Source organism: Bombyx mori, chromosome W, assembly GCF_030269925.1.
Source record: "Bombyx mori chromosome W, ASM3026992v2".
Classification (NCBI taxonomy): Eukaryota; Metazoa; Arthropoda; class Insecta; order Lepidoptera; family Bombycidae; genus Bombyx; species Bombyx mori.
The window spans coordinates 7,389,312-7,409,713 of record NC_085135.1 but is presented as its reverse complement, the minus strand read 5'-3'; the positions used below and the strand labels follow the sequence as shown (position 1 = coordinate 7,409,713).

At 33.3% G+C, this 20,402-nt stretch overlaps 2 long non-coding RNA genes across 2 annotated transcripts; one reads left to right on the top strand and one right to left on the bottom strand.

Moving 5' to 3' along the window:
* Window positions 1–394: 394 nt before the first annotated feature.
* Window positions 395–10,223, top strand: LOC134201790 (uncharacterized). Its single transcript, XR_009977051.1, has 4 exons — window positions 395–571; window positions 3,001–3,186; window positions 3,690–3,764; window positions 9,749–10,223. It is a non-coding gene; the product is annotated as an uncharacterized LOC134201790 (long non-coding RNA).
* A 5,439-nt stretch (window positions 10,224–15,662) lies between these two features.
* LOC134201670 (uncharacterized) lies at window positions 15,663–18,047 on the bottom strand. The gene is made up of 3 exons (XR_009977011.1): window positions 17,282–18,047; window positions 16,160–16,925; window positions 15,663–15,812 (listed from the first exon to the last, which is right to left on the bottom strand). It is a non-coding gene; the product is annotated as an uncharacterized LOC134201670 (long non-coding RNA).
* Window positions 18,048–20,402: the final 2,355 nt, after the last annotated feature.

The window sequence follows — 20,402 nt, the reverse complement described above, 5'->3', positions numbered from 1 at the left end:
CATTTATTACAATTTGGTGACGAAGTTATTTTCATTCGGTAAAGGTGAGCGTTAAATTTGCAATGACCAAATCTCAGTCTACAAATCTGTGTGTAGAACTTCCTGTTACACAAATATTTGCTCCTAGCGAACCAGGGTTTAATACCGATTTCATTATTTATTTCAGCATACTGTTTTCGAGCCAATCTTTATTAATTTGTTGACGAATATCAGGAATTAGGTCTTGCCATGGAATTGAAATATTTTTAATCTGGCCACCCAAGTTATTTATTGATTTTGCAAAATTATCAACTTTTTCATTGCCCACCACTCCACAATGTGCTGGAGTCCATGTGAATTCAACAGTGATATTTTGGTTACGCAAATCCGTCCAAAGTTATATGTAATGTAATATGATAGATGACATGGTTTATTCTATTGCTAAAGCAATTATTTTGAAGGTTGGAAAGAACTGACATACTGTCACTGACGATAAGCCACTTATTCTGTTTTCTGGCACATATGTCTTCTTTTATATATTTCAAGGCATGCAATATAGCAAGTGCTTCTGCTGTGAAAATGCTGGATGAAGGTGGTAAACCAAATCCATATCCAACCTTAATATTGTTGTGATAATAGGCTAGTGATACTCCTTGATCTGATTTTGAGGCGTCAGTATAAATACAGTGAAAATCGGGCCATTCGGTTGTGTGTTGATCAAAGTCTTCTTTAGATTTAAGGTCATTATTTATAGATATACGCATAGCACAGAATTTACTCTCAAATGTATCTTCATAACAAGCCCATTTATCAACTGCTTTGTAAATGTTATATTGCTCAACAAACGCCATAAAATTCGAGAAGTGAAGAAGAATGAAAGGGTATTTTGGGGAATTAATGGAAGAAGGAATAGTTTGGGAATGCTGAAGTTTTCGCAGTAGTGCATGATGTGAAATAGCGAAGAGCTTAAGAAGAAATTTAAATTTAAAAAAATTGAATCTTAGATGTAATGGTGGTATAATGCAATTCTATACCGTCCGGACATTGTTCTAAATATCGGAATAAATAAAGATGACCCCGGTGCAAACGCCAAATTTAACTCTGTCGTCAATAGTAAATGGAACGGTTGGCATACTATGTTCACTGACGCATCAAAAATAAAAGCTGACGGCTGTGTAGGCTTCGCTGTCTGGATACCGGAGTACAAAATCATTTTAAACTTTAAGTGTCCCCCTCAAGCCTCGGTTTTTACAGGAGAGGCGCTAGCTATCCTTGAAGCCCTGATGTATATAGAATCACATAAGCTACACAACACGGTGATATTCACCGACTCTAGAAGCTGTCTACAGGCAATCCTTGCAAACCAACTCAGATCCAAGTCAAAGCTCCCTTTTGTTCTGAAAATTAAAGAAATTCTTTTTCGGTGTCACGTGTCTGGCATAAAAATCACCCTAGCTTGGATCCCGGGACATAGCGGTATAGTGGGTAATGAGGGTGCTGATCAGTGTGCTAAGGATGCCACGACAATAGGTAGTGATATTCATTACACAACCTATGCACAAGATCTAACGTCTCTAGCCAAGGCCGATCTCATATCGCGCTGGAATGAAGCGTGGAACCTTTCGAAACGCATTAAAGGCAAACATTACGCGGATGTTCAAGACTCGTTGCTCGTTCGGCCTTGGTTTTTTAAATACAGGAAAGCCAACAAGAGAGTCACGTCCACAATATGTAGGTTAAGATTAGGTCATGCTTGTACCTCGGTTCACCTAGCTAAAATAAGGGTCAAGGATAGCTCCCTATGTGAGTGTGGGCTCGACGAGGGATCAGCAGAACACATTTTCTTTAACTGCCCTAGAAGACCTTCCCTTTACGAAGTTCTACCGGACATTATCCCCAGACCGACGAATTTCAAATCTTTGTTGAGCCTTGTACATACAACTTTTGTAAATATTTTATGTGAATATGTTCACCAGAATAACATTAGACTATAAGTTGTTTGTCCTTACTAATCTTCTGACAATCTTTTCTGTAACATATATATATATATGTATGTATATGTATATATACATATATTGTTTGTCCTGTTTTAGGTTAGTAATTCAACAGTTGATTACTTTGTAAAATAATAATAATTAAAATTGATGTGACCTTGTGCAATCACGAAGCCCACCCAACAAAAAAGAATCCAAACTTCACCAAAAGACATCAGCTGAGCATAATCAAAACCACAGACTATAAAACTTGACTTTGGCGAAATCAAAAAGGACCGCCATTACAAAAGAAAATGAATGAAATGTAATGGTGGGACGCTACATTCTACTTGCATAGATATTATTGGTGTGGTTTTCATGGCACCAGTTATTAACTGTTGTTTTGGATAATTTCAAGCTTTTTAATAAGAATAGAATTTGATGCGTAACAAAAATAGCTGCACTCAAAATGAGATCGGACTATAGATTTGTACAACATAAGTAAAATTTTAAGGTCAGCACCCCATGATGTCCTTGCAAGAGGCTTAAGAATATTGAAAGCTTTAGAAGCTCTGTCTGACAAGTCATAAACATGCTTATTCCAAGATAAATTCTTGGTAAATATTACACCAAGAAATTTAAATTCATCTACCATAGGGATTAAGTTATCATTATAATATAAATTAGCACATAAATTTCTAGATCTACTAAAAACCACTACTTTCGATTTACTCAAACTTATATCCAATTTTAAGTAATTAAAGTAAACTTTTAATTTTTTTAAAGCTGTGTTTAATTTGTTTTCTGCTATTTCCATGTTAGATTCTGAGCAGTACACAGCTAAATCTTCAGCATATTGTAAGTTTGTGACTTCTGGACCAAGAACAATATTTAATTTATGAATATACAGAATAAACAATAATGGACTAAGTATTCCACCTTGACAAACTCCCAAATAAGAGGGTTTTGGACCATAAATTATTATTAAATTTAACATTTACTTGTCGGCCATGTAAAAAATAAAAAATCCAAGCAATTATTTTAACAGGTATGCCAAGAGTCAATAGCTCTCTAGTGAGAACTTTATGGTCAACATTATTAAATGCTCCAACAACATCAAGAAAAACACAGACAAGGAATCTGTTATATGCAAATGCACTATGAATATCTAAGTAAAGATTATTCATACTTTCAGCAGCAGAAAAACCTCTACGGAAACCAAATTGATTTGAAGGTAATAATTTATTTGATTCTATATAGAACTCTAATCTTTGTTTTAACATTTGCTCAAAAAGTTTACCAAAACAAGATGTCAGAGCTATAGGTCGGTATGAATTGTGATTTGTGTTATCTTTGCCTGGTTTTAATATTGGTACAAGGCAATCAGTTTTCCACTCCGGTGGGATCAGAGATGCATTCCAAAGTAGGTTTAATATGAGAATTAACATTTTTTTCACGTCAACTGAGAGATTCTTTAGCATTTTGTATGAAATATTATCCAAACCAAAGGCCGTATCGCGTCTAGAGTTGAGAGCACTATGTAGTTCTAGTAAAGTAAAACTTTTAGTAAAAAATTCATTGTGTGTATGTGTGTTTGATACATGGATATTGAAATTGACGTGTGACTGGGGGTTTGATGAAAATTTATTTAAAAAATCTTGTATCCAACTGCTATTTGTAGAGCTTTTAATATTATTGTTGTGATAGGTTTTGTTAAATTTTCTTATTGTTTTCCAGATGGTCGATAATGGCGTTTGTCTATTGAGTAACTCACAAAAAGCTGTCCAAGAAGCTTCTCTTTCTTTATTAAGTGTAAGTTTTTTAAGTGCTTGTTGTTTTTTAAATGAGATATAGTTTTCCATAGAAGGATCTGATTTGAATTGCAAATAAACCTTGCGACATTGTTCTATGGCAGCAGTACAGGTCTGATTCCACCAAGGTGGACATAGCCTTTTTTTGTGATTTGTGTTGTGTGATAAGGTTATGTTTTTTGGTTTCATGTTATAGTAACCGGCAAACATCTTGAGCAAATGACCTTGACTGCGCAGAACCGAATTTTAGATCACTGGTGGTGAGGGTGAGGCGCGACGGCAGGGGAAATCGTATCGAGCGCTTTATTGGTAGATCAGTCGAACCTTGCGTCCCGCACCGCGCCCTCATTCCGCTTGCTCCCAAAAGTACGCTTGCGTACAGTGGAAAGTTATTATATTATTAAAGTCTATCGTTATTAATCGTTAAGTTATTTGTTATAATTATTTGTGGACTTTGTTGCCATTGCTATTTGTTGAGTGTTTGTTGATTTTTTATAAAACATACACTATGCCGCGACAAACCGGTGTAGTATTCAAAAGAAAGGGTAGAAAAATTGTGTACGACGTATATTGCTTCATTATAAAACAGGGGAAGAATGATATGGAAAAATTAAAACAGACTTCGGAAGTAACAAAACCATCAGTGAGGACTGTAAGGTGCATTATTAAGGAAGCTAAAGGCTCTGGCTTGCTCGCCGTGTTTCGGACTCCGGGTAAGAAAAGATCAGGGAAGAAGAAAGTTACCGGAATGGATAGTTTCGTTCAATCTGTAATAAAAAGATGTAATCATAATAACTACATAACAAGCAGCGAAACTCCGTACCGTAGAAAGGCTTCGAAAATTTTAAAGAAGAAATAAATTTTAATGGCTCGGAATGAAGCTTACGACGTATTATGAAAGAGCTAGGCTTTAGATGGAAAAAAAGAACAGAAAATAATCGGAAGCTGATAATTGAAAAAAGTAACATTTGATTACTACGAATCGAATATCTTCAAAAAATAATTAATTATAGACAAAAAAGAAGACCGAATCGACCGAGTTGTAAACTACACCGATGAGCCCTATGTCGACTAATCACGATGATAGCGACTCGGGTGATGAAAACAGTGATGATGATGATGGTCAAGATTATGATAACGAAAAAAAAAATACAAATACCAGCTACGCTTCAACTGAACCAAGACCTGGCAACAGCTCTAGTTTTGACTTAATAGAAGGAATATCTATTTTACCCCAAGATTAAATTATTACAATTATTAACCTACATTTTTTGTTGATGTTCTAATAAATATATAAAAAAATACATATGTTGATTTTAATAATTTAATAGCATTATGACGCAGAGTAAATAATGTTTTTGCACGTGAGTGTACCATGCGCAAACTTACCCCCACTACGTCAACAAATCGCACGTTTAATAAAAAAAAGATTGAACTCAAAATTAATGAGTTATGAGATTTTCTAATAAAACGCGTATTAATAGCGTAAACGTTAGGGAGAATTCGACAGCGAGACCGTTACAACAAAAGTGAGCGAGATGCACGATCGCTTTTCTCATTTCAATCAACGAATTTTAATAAGTTAGATCTAATAAAGTGACATGATTTAGTGATGCTTCGGCAGGGATTAAATAATGTAGTGCTGTGTTTGGTGTAAACTAAAATAATTTGGTTTTTTATTAAAAGGTAACTATGAAACAATATATTATTTAATAATAAATAGCTTTACTTTTGTAATAGATCGTTTTTTTGGAAAACATACTTAATGATAATTTGAAACATTTGAATTTCATTCTGTGTTGTTTTAAAAAGTTTAAAATCTTATCGAGTTAACGCCTAATACTTCAGTTTTGTTTTAAAACTTACGCCGTACTTACCGGAGTAATTCACTAAGTATCGCTTTATAATTAAAAATATAGCAAACTACCAAATGTTACTACGCTTTACTTCTTTTTATTATTAAGCACAGATAGAAAATTTATGAAATATTAAATATTGATTCTTTTTTCCAGTAAATTGCATGTTAAAAATAAGTATTAACGCTTTTATAGTTTTTGAAAATGGCGTCATTTTCGAGATCGAGGAGAATCCTGAGTTTAATTCCACAAGCAAAAGCTGTATGTGAAAATGAAAATGCACAATGCATCAAACTGAAAGGTTATGATGAGGTAAGTAAATAAAATAAATATTGTGGGACATATTATTATTATTACAAAAAGTTATCTAGTCCCAAACTAAGCATAGCTTGTAATAAATAGTATTATGGGTACTAGAAACTGATAAACATACATATTATATACTTCTTTTTTTGTAAATATATAAATATTATACATAACTGATAATGTAATAATATATAAATATTATACATAACTGATAATGTAATAGATTATAATTTATATTTTTTTGCATCTTCTGTAAAATAAGCGATTTTTTTTTATTAAATTGTGGATAATCACTTTTATATCAGGTATTTTGATTTCTTGTGAGTACGTATATAGTTTATTGTTATTTCAGATTGGAAAAGTTGTGCAAATTGATGACCAAGACCAGGAAAATGTATCTCCAAGACCAAAAGCAATCACTGAAGAGCATAAGACTCAATCATCGCCTACAACATCAGCTCGAGGTTCGACGTCAATTGTAACCAAGTGCGTAAGCCTTGTACCCGATTATAGCAGTGATTCAAACTTCAGTGAAAATGAAGATTCAATTAAAAACTACAAACAGCTTGCAGGTCATGAGTTTCATAATTCGACCCCAGCAATAAAACCTAAACGTTCATCATCCTGCAGCTCAACATCATCCAGCGATTCTTCTAGCTCATCATCTTCAAGTTCATCCAGCTCTACTTCATCGAGCTCTTCAGGTAGTTCAACGGCTGCCCCAGTCACTACTTTGCAAAACGTTAGAGTGGAATATGAGGAAGGAACGACATCTTGCTCCCATTCCCTAGATAACAGTCAGAGACAGCAAATTCAGCTAAGAGGGCGCCGAAATGACAATAGTAATAGTATGAGTAACTATAATATCTCTCCAATATACACCGATCAAAGTGATGTCGATCTTAGTGACGATGATTCAACTCGTTTTTTGATAAGCCTGCCAATAGAAAAAACTTTTTGATAGAAGAATCCAATACAAATTCATCTGACTCTGATTTCAATAACGGACCAAATATTTGTAGAGGACGACCTCTACAAATATTTGGTCCGTTATTGAAATCAGAGTCACATTTCGCGAACGTTTACGAAAACGTTCGCGAAATGTTAAAAAATGGCAGCAAAATAAATCGAAAAGGCTTAGAAACCAAGGCGAATCATATGTCTCGATGTCAAAAAGTCGTAAAATGATTCCAGCTCGCTTTATAAAAGATACATGTACCGAAAGATGTAAGTTGAAATGTGCAGCAAATATTGATTCCGAGAGTAGATATAAGCTATTTAATGACTTTTGGGGTCAAGGTAGCTTAATAGCACAAAGAGGTTATATTAGAGCATGTATGGAAGATGTAGCCCCTAAATATAAATACACTAATTCCGCACATCCCAGACGCCCAAACAAGGCCTTTTATTTTATGGTTAATGATAAAAAAGTAAGAGTATGCAAGACATTTTTTAAAAATACACTGTCGGTTTCTGAACGTATGGTTTACACAGTACAAACTCGAATGAATGATGGTTTTATGGTGGATGACTTACGAGGAAAGCACAAAAACCATAAAAAACTTAATTCAGAGTTACTAGAGGATATCAGAAAACATATTAACATGATTCCGAAAATAGAATCACATTATGTGAGGGCTTCGACTTCAAAACAGTATATTGGTGGTGATAAAACAATAAAAGATTTATACAATGACTTTGTTGCTCAACAAACTGACGCTAACAGGGATTGCGGTAGTTATATAACATATTATAAAGTTTTTACCATTGAATTTAACCTAGGATTTTACCAACCAAAAAAAGATCAGTGCGATCTGTGTGTGTCGTACAATAATTCAAATAATGAGCAGAAACAGGATTTGGAAGAGAAGTATTTGAAACATTTGGAGGAAAAGACTTTTCTTTCTTAACTAAAAAGTCGTTCTGAAAAACTTACTGACCGTCAAAATGTAACCAAAGATAGGAAAGTAGTTTATGATTTAGAAGCTGTATTACAGTGTCCAAGGGGTGACACCTCAGCGTTTTATTACAAGTCTAAGCTAAATAGCTACAATCTGACTGTAACAGAATTGATAAGTGGAGATAAAAAAGCGTATATGCTGTAACTAACTTGAATATAACCAGTATAACACACAAATTTCTAATAAGAGGACATACACAGAACGAAGCCGATAGCGTTCACAGTCTGATAGAAAGGGAGATAAAGAAAAATCTGAAGTCAGGTCCAATTTATAGCCCTGATCAATATGTTACACTCATCAAGAACGCAAAAAAATCAAAACCTGCAATAAATGTTCATGAGCTGTCATACGAATCTTTTATGGACTTAAGAGCTCTTCAAGAGGAGTGGGGGTATAATTTTAATACTGATAAAGATGGTAAAAATGTTAATTGGAACGATATCAAGGCGTTACAAATGCTAAAATCGGAACCATTGAGCTTTAATTACAAAAATTCATACAGCAATACTAGTTTTAAACAAGTTGATGTCAGGAACAAACGAAAGAAAATGAGCCAAATATCAGACATTTCATTAAATAAAGCTTATAGCCAAAGGCAAGAAATAGCTGCTAATAAAAAAAAAGACTTAAAAGAGCTAATAGAAAAGAAGTTAATACCTTCCTTTTATGCAAATTTTTATAATTCGTTATTTTAAGTAAGTTAATTGTAGTGTTTAAATGCATAAGAACGCTATTTTTGTATTACGCCCTTTTCAAAATGATTAGATATTTTATTTTGCTGCTATGCTACAAACGTTTTTTATATAATTTAATAATAAAAATATTTTGACTGTTTGTCGATATTGTTATTAGCGTTTACCTAAAATTTATAATAAGAGAAGTCTTAAGTTACGTTAAAATTTAGTCCCTATGCAGCACTTAGGTTGTTTCAGGAATTAAAAGTGGTGTTATTTGATTGTGATTGTTATTACATATATAATATGTATGTACATACATAATATAATATATTATATTGTATTGTGAAAGATACTAGTGAGTAATATGACTGATTTTAATATTATTGTTGTATTTGTGTTCCTAATAATGTAACAGATCTCACGAGGTCCTGAAGGCTGAGTTAAAGGTTTTTTATATGTTTGTTTTTATTACAAAACAATATCTATTCTGATTTATAAAATAAAATATAATAGATAATAGCTTGTTTTATTTACAAAAAATATTAATATTTTTTATATCTTATATTTAATAAAGATTTAATAGCACTTATTATACCATAGCCACGATTTGAATAATTATAAAGTGCATTATTGTGGGATACATTGAAAACAATTTATGCCTTTTTAAAACTAAAGAGATTTTTTTTCAATTACTGCACGATTTTTTTTATAATACTGTGAGGTTTTTAGGATAAAGAGAAGTAAGTCAAAACATTTTTTTCAACTATAATTATGTTATAAAACGAATTCTTCTTGTTATTATATAAAACTCTGTACTTTCAACTCCCAATATCGACAGTAAAAGTAAAGAAAAACACTTAAGTTAATCTTTAATTTTCAATTAAAGACATTCGAAAAACGCGCAAAAAAACTAAAGCTTATTACCAAAAGTTGTGGTTTTTGAGTTACATCTTTTTATTTTTAAGCATGCGAAATGCTCAAGAAGTTTGCCGGCTATTATAGCATCATTGACACTTTCCAATAAAATATTACAAAAAATTGTGTATGAAAGAATGGGATCGGAAAAATCGAAAGTGTGATCTAAAATTTTGGAGTCAACAATTCGTTTATACTTGAACCAGTCAACATTTATGTAGCTTGGTTTGGAAAAATTACCCTGACTTGCTTTGTTATTTGTATTTTCAGAATAGCTGAACAAGATGCTAATGACAGTTGGCAAGAGATAGCTGCCCATTGGATCATTGTGAACAGACCAGTTGCAACGAAGTGATAGTGATGATGAAACAATTGTGAGATCTAATGCATTGGGACGCCAATTGTGGGAACCCACAGTGGTGGCTTGTCCATCATTGAGTATACAAAGATCACTATCTTCAATAATATTATGTAGTGTTGTACCACTACCATTATTCGAAGTGCAACCCCACATCGTATGATGAGCATTAAAATCACCTGCCAATAGCAAGGGCTTTGGAAGAGAATCAATCAAATGATTGATATGTGTATAAGTAAAATTTTGCGAGGCAGCTGAAGTAGGACTATAGAAGCTAACAATAGAGATTTCTTCATTGTTGAACTGTAATCTAATAGCTATTTTCTGCAAAGAATCATCATGTAATGTATTTAATCTAATATAGTTTAAATTATTTTTTATAAGTATAGCAACACCATTATGGTTGCTACCAATATCTAATCTTTCTATTTTGTAACCTTTGTAATTTATTTTTATTTCGGGTTTTAACTATGTTACAGAAATTAAAGCAATATGTATATCATTATTGTAAAGGAAATATGTAAAAGCATGTTTATTGCTAGATAGACTTTGAGCATTCCACTGAATTATGTTCAAGTGGTCCATAAAAAAATTAAGTGGTTTTAAGTTTATTTCTGTTTTTGTTTGTACTGAAAGTATCTAATAGAATGCTTTTGATGCCTGCAGAAGTAACGGACGTTTCGTCAGACTTGTTGAGAGATATTATTTTGATAATAGAAGAAATAAGTAAGTTTACAAAGTCATCGCACTGTAGGAGGTTTTTTATATTATCAGTTGGTTTAGACTTGTTTAATGTTGGAAAAGACTTCTCATTGAATAAATCGGCGTATGCAACTTTTTGGTATTTAGTTTTATTTTCTTCAATTTTATCTTTCTTAATAGGGCAATCTGAAGAAATTGCTATGTGATTGCCACTGCAGTGAACACAAATGGCTTCCTTGGGATCTTTAGGGCAGTCTCTGTATAGGTGTTCTTCACCGTAGATGGTGCATTTTTGCGAATTCTTACAAAATTTGCCGAAATGACCGTAGCGTAGACAACGCAGGCATTGGCTAACTGGTGGAATGTATAGGCTTACCTCGAAGTACCATGAATCTATATCAACACTGTCTGGTAATGTAGGGCAGGCGAAAGTTAAGGCAACTGTTTGGGTGGGCAGCAAACACGATTTGCCGTCCTCATCGCGGCCTCGACGCATAAGTCGACGCACGGAAACCACATCTCTGGAACTTGATAATCCATTATATATGTTTTTGTTCGACATATAAGTGGAAACATTTCGGATTACACCAGTAGTTTCAGTGAGTCAAGCGGGAATTGATGCTTTTAGGTGCAGGTCCTTTAATGTTTTGGCATTATATAGGGCACTATTAGCTAACCCTGGCCGCTCGAATATAGCTCAGATTTTGTATTTGTTTATTCTTTTAAATCTTTTTATGCCCTTGTTGCCTCGTTTCAACGAAGCGCCAAGGGACATGAGGTCTCTGTCGCCTATTGGCCTGGTTTCGAAACTTTCATATATTACAATATATTCAAAACTACCACCATCTTCTGGATACTGACGGCAGTAATTTTCCGATTTATAAATGGTATACTTATCGGTTTCAGCAGTATCGGTCGAAGTATCTGAGTCGTCGACACTTGCCACATCTTGATGTAGGTCGTCGGCTTTGCGCTTTTTGCGCTTGCCCTTCATGTTGAAGCTCACCTATAAATAGTGAGATTATATGCCTGGTTACAATTTCCTGGTAAAAACAATTTGTGAAAATTTTCTTTCAAAAAATTCCGCCTGATAGGTTTGACTTCCCGCCAAAAAAAAAAAAAACGCATCGTCGTCAGGCTTGAGCAAATATATTAGGTTTATAATCTATGGGTTTGAGCCCCGTGAGCCACTAAGGGTGAGACCGATATATTAGTATTCATTATGATATTCGTAATACAGCTTGTATTCGTGTATTGGTAATCCGCCGAATTCTGATATGCTAATACTAATATTCCGTATTCACTTATTCATAATATTAGCCAACTCACATCGGTCGGGTTGTATCTATCCACAGAACACTGTTACTTCTAGCGAAGTATCTATCACACGAAAATATACTGGCATACGCCGTATGTGTCTCGCGGATATCTGTCTGTCACATTCATAACAATACTGCATGCGCTAAGAGTGAGGTATAAACTATATGTTTGAATACTGTGCAATGAAAATAAGTACATATCACTATGAGTTTAAGGGCTATTTTGTATTGCACTTTTAACATGTCAAAGATGCTAGTGGGAATTTTTAAATGCATTACTTTTTAATGTTTGAAAAAATGCACTATTTTGCCTTGAGTAGAATCTTTAGTTGAATCAACAAATGAAGGTTCAAATCATAACATTAAAAAGTAATGCATTTAAAAATTCCCACTAGCATCTTTGACATGTAAAAAGTGTAATACAAAAATACAAAATAGTCCTTAAACTCATAGTGATATGTACTTATTTTCATTGCTCAGTATATAAACATTGTTTATCTCACTCCCTCTTAGCGCATGCAGTATTGTTATGAATGTGATAGACAGATATCCGCGAGACACGTACGGCGTATGCCAGTATATTCTCGTGTGATAGATACTTCGCTAGAAGTAACAGTGTTCTGTGGATAGATACAACCCGACCGATCTGAATTGGCTAATATTATGAATATTAGCATATCAGAATTCGACGGATTACCGATACACGAATACAAGCTGTATTACGAATACCTTAATGAATACTAATATATCGGTCTCACCCTTACGTGTGAGAGGATTTTTTCAAAATCTCGTAAACTCATTTTTCACCGACGCGACGTAGTCTTTCGGTAGAAAAAGTAAAAAAGCTGATGTTTTTATGCACCAATAAGAAATAAATAATATTACTAACTTGTTGTTTAAATTAATGTACAATGTTAACCAAATTCTGATTTAATAATAATATTAATTTTAATGTACATAATATTACTTGTAAAATATTTAGTATGAAGTCAAATTCAACCTAGATACAATATACTATTTATATTATTAATAACTAATTTATGTGTATTATCTATGATTATCAACTTATTTCACGAATACCGTATTAAGTTTAACTCGTTTACCTGTTTTATCGAAGTATATTAAGATATCAGGATATTCACGTATTAGTTAAGGTATTATAATATTACATAATGAATATATTAGTATTCGCTAATATTAACAAATATCGGTATTAACCCATCTTTAGAGCTCACCTACTAGCCACGGTTACGCTGGAATAGCCGCTCCAGGCTACCAGCTTAGGTAGGAAAAAAAAAAAAAAGAACATATATTGCTGACATGTAGTTGTTACAGTATCCACAGACTTTTAATGATTGCTGAAATTGAAGAAGAAACCACTGAAATGCCTTCAACTGTTCCAGATATTTTAGCAAACTCGCTCTTCTACAAGCCTCTTCTTAAATATATAACAAATACCATAGGTGAACTTTAAAGTTATACTATAATGAAGTGAAATTGTGACCTTACTACGGGCTCATAAGGACTCGCATCCAGGGCCGTAAAACAATCTATAAAAAAAAAAGATGGAAAAAGGGCGCGTAAACGTGAAAAAATTTAGGCGCACTGAATTTTAAAATTTGTTTTAAATATTTTTAACATAGTAATTTAGTGTATTGTTTTGTAAAATAATTTCATAGTATATGGTGGATAAGTTTGTATAAATAATTCGCTATGAGGAGAAGCGGGAAAAGGAAAAAAAAGAGGAAGGAAGATGAGAGCGAAACGGACGAAGGGGAAGAAAATTGTTTCTTTTCCAATACTTCGGACTCAGAAAGTTTTACACCAGAAATTGATCCGTATAAACCTTTTCAGGTTGAAAATTATCACAGGAAGTATTCGGATAATTCCAACAAAAATGAATTTATCGTATTTCTTTCTCATATAGTTGATGATCGCACATTCACTGACAAAGACCGCATGTATCTTTCTCAATGTATTCGCAAACACGGCGTCTCAGGTGTTTTACATTTGAGAACAATCAATAAATTTAAAGTTGGTATTACTTTTGACCTGGCCAATAACGCAAATGTTTTCTTACAAAATAAGAAGCTATTAGAAGAGCTTCGGTTAAAAGCAAGCATACCGGCCTCCGATACTGAAATTACTGGAGTGTTAACTTCAGTACCAGTAGGATTATCAAATAAAAAAATTTCAACTTTAATAGGTAGCTCTCGAAATATCATTCAGGTTCGTAGGTTTATGCGTAGGGTCAAGAATGACAACGGGTTAGTCACATTTCAACCAACACAGACAGTGGCAGTGACATTTGCTTCGACACAACTCCCACAGTACGTATACTTGGATTCTTGGCGACATGAGGTATCTCAGTATATTCCCCAAGTAAAACAGTGTCTAAGATGTTTGAAGTATGGTCACATAGCTAAATATTGTAAAAATGCAGAAGTATGCTCAATATGTACGGAAAACCATAACTTTAAATCATGCACAGTGGCAATAATCAATGCCAAATGCGTAAACTGTGGTGGGAACCACGTTGCCATCTCATCTCAATGTCCTATTAAAAAGAAGAAAGTAGAAGAAAATAAAATAAAGTCTAAAACTGTTACCTATGCAAATATATTTGACGAAAAATCTTTTCCACAACTTACGAACAGACATATAGAAACTCAATTACAAAACTTAACTAAGTCCGAAATTTTTATGAATCTTTTAACCAAATCAATTCTTAAAGTAATTAATGACCAAAAAAATGATATACCAATTAACACTGGTTCCATACGTAACATCCTGCTTGAAACTTTCAGTCAAAAAACCTTATTTCCTTCTTAATGGATCATTTAAATATATTACAATGGAACTCACAAAGTATTCTTTGCAATAGATTATATTTAACACATTTCTTATACGAGCAAGATATTCATTTAGCAATTATATGTGAAACTTGGCTTCGTCCAGAAACCGTTTTCAAAATTAAAGGTTTTAACGTTGTTAGACATGATTCAGGCAATAAGCACAATGGAGTGGCCATTTTAATCAAAGATACTATTCAGTACAAGCATTTGCCAACTTTTTCAGACAATGGTCTCCAAAACATATGTGTGACAATTTTTCTTAATAATAAAGAATTAAGTTTAATTAGTTGTTACTGTCCTACTTATAGTTATCCCAGATTCGATAAAACTAAATTAGATAATCTCATAAAATCTATTCCACATCCTTTTATTTTGGCCGGTGATTTCAATGCTCACAATACATCTTGGGGTTGTAATTCAACATTACGTCGTGGTAGAGAGATTTTAGACGTCATCAATGATAATTGTCTAGTTCTGTTGAATGATGGGCAGGTTACTACTGTTGGATCTTCATCATGGCGTCCAAATGCATTAGACCTTACAATAGTTTCTCCAGAACTTGCCATGTCTTGTGAATGGTCTGTACATAACGATCCTCTCGGCAGCTATCATCTTCCAGTATTAATTAAATTCCATTTAACAACTGCAACTGATATCCACAACACACTTCATACAACTCCTCCTGTTTATCCAAATTACAAATGTGTCGATTGGAATTCTTATAAAAATCGTGTAGATGTTGGTCTTCAAAAAATAAATTTCAGCCAATATTCATCTTTAGAAAGTTACGATATATTCTGTAAATTATTGGTCGATTCAGCTCAGGCTTGTAGTGGCGTTTCTCGTAGTAAACAAAATATATCATCTCGTAAAGGTCCTATTCCACGACCTAGACTACCTTGGTGGAATTTGAAATGCTTTGATGCTGTTGTAAAATCTAAAGAGGCATATGTGAAGTTTAAAAATTGTCCATCACAAGAAAATTATATAAACTTTAAAAAACAACAAGCTTTTAAAAAACTTACATTAAAAATAGAAAAACATAACAGTTGGGTCCGTCTTTGTGAATCATTCAATCGCTCAACACCATTGTCTTTGATCTGGAAACATATGAGGAAATTTGGTAAAATTTATAATTCAAAAGGAGAGCAAGATGGTTGGGTTTTGGAATTTCTTGAAAAATACAGTTCTGTTTATCAAAATCAGCTACAAATTGAAAATGTTTTGTCAACTAATAACAACAGTTTTTTATGTGATTCTTTTATTCTCCAAGAGTTGAAATCTGCAATCGCTTCTCGTAAAGATACAGCATTCGGTTTTGATGGTATTCCATACATTTTGTTTAAAAATCTCAGTGATTCTGCTCTGAGAAAAATATTGTTGATTTTGAATGAATTGTGGTTAAATATTGAAATCCCAACAGACTGGAAAATTGACATTTTAGTACCTGTATTAAAACCTCAAAAACCTAAATACAATGCTAATTCTTATCGCCCAATAACTCTCACTTCATGCGTGGGTAAACTTTTTGAACAGTTGTTAAAACAAAGATTGGAATTTTTTGTTGAAAAATATAATTTAATATCTGACAATCAGTATGGTTTTCGTAAAGGTAAATCTGCACATGAAAGCTTCTGTCAATTGCATTTAGATATTTGTAATAGTGTTGTAAATAAAGATTGTCTTGTTGCTGTATTTTTTGATATTTCTGGAGCATTTAACAGTGTTGATATTGATGTCCTCTTCAAAGAACTGTGTGGTTTAGGTATACCTGTCAAAATTGTAAATTGGGTTCATAATTTCTTACTAAATAGAAAGGTTTATGCTAAATATAATGGTAAAATTTATGGTCCTATGTCTTCTTCAACAGGTGTTTGTCAAGGAGGAATATTGTCACCCCTGTTATTTCTTTTGTATATACACAGATTAAATGAAATATTAGGCACTAATATAAAAAACTTACAGTTTGCAGATGATTTAGTAATATACGCTAGTGGGAAAAATATCCAGCAAGTGATTGCTGATATAAATTTAGCTTTAACAAAGTTACATGAATATTTTAGTTACTTAAAACTTGAAGTTAATGCGGCCAAATCAAAAGTTTTGGTTTTTGGTAAACATTCTTCTATTCCTCCCGTAGTATACAACAACTTACCATTGGTTCTGTCGTTAGAGGCTAAGTTTCTTGGTGTTTTATTCACAACTTCATTATCCTGGAATGAATATGTAGAATTAATTATTGCAAGAGCCAATAAAGCTTTGAATATATTAAAGAGTTTGTCAAAAATCAGTTGGGGAGCAGACCCTAAAATACTGCTGATGTTGTACAAATCATTGGTCAGAAGTCATTTTGAATATGGTTTTTTGTGTTTTGGTTCAGTCCATAAACTTGTTGATAAACTTGATAAAATACAAAACAATGCCTTACGCTTAATTACTGGTGCGTTTAAAACCACACCTATTAATGCAATGCAATTAGAGTGTAATTTACCACCAATCAAAATCAGATTAGAGCATCTAAAAGAAAGATTCATTTTAAAAATATATACAAATAAAAACAATACATTACTTAATTATTTGTCATCTGCTTCTTCTACTTTCTTCAATAAATGTCCATTTGTTCTTGAAAATATATCTGGGTTTCTTCAATTTCTTCATGATGCACATATTCAGCGAAATGAATCCCATTTTCCTTGTTATCAAGGTGAATTTGAAAGTAAATACCCTGATATAAATATAGTAATAGATTCTGAATTACATAGAAAAGAACAAGTATATGAAAAATTTTTTTCTTGGCGAGATCATAGATTCATTTATACAGATGGGGCTAAAAATGATATATGCACATCTTTTGCTGTTTATGATAGTGTCCTGAAAGATGGACTTGGATATAAACTTGATAACAACTTGAGCATATATTCTGCTGAAGCTGTTGCAGTTCTGTCTGCATTGCAACATATAGATAAGCATAAAAATACTTGTTCAAAGTGGGTTATTGCCACTGATTGTATGAGCCTATTAAAAAGTCTTGAAAATAATGTAAATAAAACAAATGTAAATTATTTAGTGTATAGTATAAAACAACTTTTGTATTATTTGAATGTAGTTTGTCATGTAAATATTGTACTAGTTTGGGTTCCATCCCACATTGGCATATTGGGCAATGAAAAAGCTGACCATTTAGCAACCATGATAACAAATTATAGTGCGGGTTCTGTCCCATATTTTGAAGTTGGAATTCCTTTCACAGATATTCATAGTTGTCTTAAAAAAAGAATGTGTGATAACTGGAAGAAACATTGGGATCATTCTACTCAAGTCTTATCTAAGGGTACTTGGTACAGTCTTTTGAATTCTGAAGTAAATAAAAGACCTTGGTTTTGTAAAGGAGAATATGTAAATAGAAAGTTTTATTCTATTTTATGTCGTTTGAGGTTTGGTCATTGTCGTCTGAATTACCATCTATATCGTATGAGAATGATTCTCAGTGACTTGTGTGATCGTTGTGGAAATGCTGAACAACAATCTATAAACCATATTCTATTTTCTTGCCCATCCTTTAACATTCAGCGCCTTGTGTTAATGGATGAGTTACAGGACGTTTATGGATCTTCAAATTTGGTACCGCGCTGCATACAAGATCTATTGAAGAATGAGTCTACATACCAGTATATTTGCAAATTTTTTGTAAATACTGGAATAGAATTATAATCTAAATTGGCGATCTGAATTATAAAAAAAAAAAAAAATTCAATTTGACATATGTCAGTATATTTTCAAGGAAAAGATTACAGGACTTGACGTAACAACTAAGAATACTATGGACTGAAAACACTCCCGGATTATGAAAAATGAAAATGTAGAAAATGAAATAACGGAAGACAATACATTGTTACTTAAAAACTTAAGACTAATTTTACGAAAGACGAGGCTGTAAGGACTCAGTCCATTGCCTGCTTGCAAGAGCAAAACATTAAAAAAAAAAAAAAAAAAAAGATGATTGAGCGACTCGTCCTTTTTGGCGGGAAAAGGAGAGCCGCGTATTTCAAATTTTTATTTTTTATTTTAAATTAAATTGTCTTTTTCAAGACAGAGTACTTATAGAAGAGAAAAATGTCTTCAGAGAGTGATGGTGATGAAGACGGGTCTACAAAGTCACCCGTAGACTTGAAAAAGAGGCGATTAGATACTTCTATAAAATCGAACGATTTCGATAAGTATAAACCTTACGCTAAACCAGATTATTAGCGATCCTATCCGGATAACAGTAATAAAGAAGAGTTCCCCGTTTACGTGCAGGGAATTAAACCGGAAGATAAGATCGGTAATAAAAATCCTTTGCAATTGTCAAAAATTTTCAAAAACGTGAAGGACATCAAGGAATGTCGTCAAATTAATGCGGTCAAAATTATGCTGGCTTTCAAACAAGCTGCAGCTGCCAATGATTTTCTGAGTCACGTGAGCTTACGTGACAATAATAAGTCATTCCATTCCATTCCACGAGCTACTGTTAAGCCATTGTTGACGCCCAAATACAGAACAGCTGCTTTTCGGGGAGCGTTTAAATACGCAGCTACGCATTGCTGGAATGATCTCCCACCACCTATTCGTCACATTGTAACAAAGCATGGCTTTATTAATCGTTTAAAATCATTTCTTTTGGACTCACAAAAACTAATCTAATTTATAGTATTTATAGTAACTAATTTAATCCTAGCTTGTGAAAACTTCCTGTTATTAAATTTTTATTTTTTTTGGAGTTTACTCCTTTAGAATCGATTTACATATATAGGCCCGGGGTATGAAAATTATGGGGACCAAAATCGTACTAGCATGTCACACGAAATGCGTTATGCGCATGTCACACGAAATGCGCGCCGGGCTGCTGCGCCGGCAGTCCGCCACAAAGCCTCGTACTGATCGCGCGTTTCTCTCATTATTGTATTTTCATATATTTGTTAGTCGTTTGTTTTGTGTCTCGTTAATTTGTTAATAATCTGTAGTGTATCGTGTTGTCGTAATATAGAACTATTTCTCGTATTGTTTCGTTTAATTTTTTATATCCAGTAAACTCCAGTCGTGCGTCGGAGCGGACACACACACTTTTTATTTTTTTTAAGCTGCCCACAGGTTGTTATTACTGTGTGCTTATTATGTTTTGTATTCGGGTTCACCATTTAATTTGATTTTTGTTTTGTTTTTTTCTTAAATTTTTGGTTTTGTTTTCGGGTTCACCATTTAATTTGATTTTTATTTTGTTTTTTCTTAAATTTTTATAATTTACTAATTTTACTAATTTATATCATATTCTGAGTATGTACACACGTACGGAGTCTTCATTCCCGCAAAGAACCAAAGGGAAACGGGGGTGACTGAAAATCAGCGCTGTTCAATTTATCAACCTTGAACAGCAATAGCTGAGCCACCTCCTTTTGCCTTTTTCTCTTTTTTTTGCTTTTCTTTTTTTTTGTATTTCATTTTATGATGTGAAAGGCAATAAATGATCTTTATTATTATTATTATTATTATTATTATTCCGATAGAGGCACCCGTCACGTGCGGACGTGCTCATCGACCACTCGATCGCCCGGCCTTTGTTCGCCCGGCTTTTGTTAGCCCGGCCATTGTTCGCGCGGCCTGTGTTCGTGGTACATCTGCCGACCAAGTGTTTTTCCTGGAAATTTTTATTT